Source organism: Protobothrops mucrosquamatus, unplaced genomic scaffold (genome assembly GCF_001527695.2).
Source record: "Protobothrops mucrosquamatus isolate PMUCROS unplaced genomic scaffold, P.Mucros_1.0 scaffold5649, whole genome shotgun sequence".
Classification (NCBI taxonomy): domain Eukaryota; kingdom Metazoa; phylum Chordata; class Lepidosauria; order Squamata; family Viperidae; genus Protobothrops; species Protobothrops mucrosquamatus.
Window position 1 is genome coordinate 4,467 of NW_015391501.1, and position 2,104 is coordinate 6,570.

The window sequence follows — 2,104 nt, forward strand, 5'->3', positions numbered from 1 at the left end:
TGGGAAGAGCACAAAATCCTCCCTACACACCATCTTCCTCCGATTAGTGATCAAGAAGAGGAAGTTCCTGGGCGCTTCCTCTCTCCTCCCCTCCTTTCTAGCAATATAGTACTCGATGGTTTTAACTCCTTTAAAGTCAGCCACAGATGCCACCTACTGTATTGTCAGCTTGATAAGCACAGATGTTGCCTTTCTCCCCACGGATAGGAGGCGAAAAACACGCTTGTCTCGTCTCTGCCTAAGGCGTTTGCAGGATTTCCCCCCTGATTAAAAGCTATCAAGTCGTTTCTGACTCCTAGCAACTGACCTTTGCAACAGAGCCTTGTGAAATGTGATGCTAGTTAGATTAGATTAGAAGATTAGTTATGTGCTGAGCCCCAAATGTTCATGACAGTTTTACACAATTATACAACCAGCTTTCCTAGGGGTGACTCTCAGTGGAGATCAAAAGCTCAAAAGTTTCAGTTATAATTCCAGCCTTGTGAAACACCAGAAGACTCAGACAGGAGAGAAACCCTTTGAATGTCCTGATTGTGGGAAAGGTTTCAGTCAGAAGTCCACCCTAGCCGTACACCAGAGGACTCACACAGGAGAGAAATTGTATCACACTGTTGGAAAAGTTTCAGTCTGATGTCAAACCTGGTGAAACACCAGAGGACTCACACAGGAGAGAAACTGTAATAGGGGCAGGATTGTTGGAAAAGTTTCAGTCAGAAGTCCAACCTGGTGAAACACCAGAGGACTCACACGGGAGACAAACTTTTCAAATATCCAGTCTGTGGACATTACTTCATTCATAAATCATCCCTTATTGCACATGAGGAAAACTACATGAGGCAAAAGTTGAAGAGTTCTGAAAAGGCGTAATTGAATTTATGATCTCCCATTGAAAATGTAGGTGAGAAATTGACTATTTGAATTCTGGCCTGATTCTTTCTAGTGAAACACGTCTCAGAATTAGACTTTTAGGTGGAGAGAGAAGAAAATTGGAAAAAGGCTAACTACCAGTTTCTTGTTATCAGCAGCAGTTGCTGGATATTTCCTTTTGCAGAAGTAGTGGAATTCCTCAAAAAGGCTCCTGGGTGGTAGTTTTGAATGTTGATTATGTAATTCCCACATGTGAAGTTTCAGTCTTCTGCCTTGGTTTCCTCCAGATTTTGAGGCCCAACATACAAGTAGTCCTCAAGCTACAACTCATGGCCTGCCAATTACGGTTGCATGCTGCAATGGCTGTTAAATGAAACTTTTTTCCTTAACTACCCTGATGTCCCTGATGGCAGCCATTAATCGAATGTGCGAGTCGCTAAGGGGAACACTGGCTACCTCAGGATTGGGGGAAACTCTTGGAGGCCTAGCGCAGGCCCAGGATTGCCTACTTCAGGCATCCTGGGCCTCTGCCACCTTCCAAGACACTTTGTGCTCTGTTTCCCATCCTTTGTGTCTCCTCGGCTCTTTCCTCCTCCACAGGGTCCCCCAGTCATTTCCCTCCCCCTCCCCCAGGGTCACCACAGGCCTCTCGTTCCCCCCAGGATCCACTTTATCCTGACTACCACCCCACTAGGCCTCACACCCTCCTCCTCCTTGCCTTTTCTGATCCTCATGTTGGGAAAGGAGGGGAGGGCACGCATCCCTGTGCCTCATGACTGCAACCAGGAAGCATCCATCATTTTCAGTGGGTCCTGGATTCGTTCTCTGAATGTCAAAGGGAGCACTGTGGAGACCTGAGAATCACAAGCAGCATTAAAATGCAAAGCAAGTCAAGGCAGTAATCAAAATCTTATTAACTCCTCTGGAAAACTACAAAAGTTTTCTTCTTCCTATTTGAGCTGGACAAAACAGACTATGTGGAAGAAATATATCAAACATCAAGGGAGATCATTTCCTAGTTCAGAAAAAGAGGGAAATATCTAGGAATCAGTGGGAAGGAACAAGTCATTTGGACAATCCATAAGGCAGATCTTTTTACTCAAACATTTCTCGGGATTTCTCTTGTAAGTGAAGGGAAAAAGAAAATGGAAAAAGGAAAACTCCGTTTCATGTTATCAGCAGCAGTTACTGGATATTTTTTTTGCAGAAGTGGAATTCCTCAAAAATGCTGGGGTAG

At 44.6% G+C, this 2,104-nt stretch overlaps 1 pseudogene; it reads left to right on the forward strand.

The window, feature by feature from the left end:
- The first annotated feature begins 630 nt into the window (after nt 1-630).
- Nucleotides 631-2,104, forward strand: part of LOC114922162 — a 4,705-nt pseudogene continuing 3,231 nt past the window's right edge.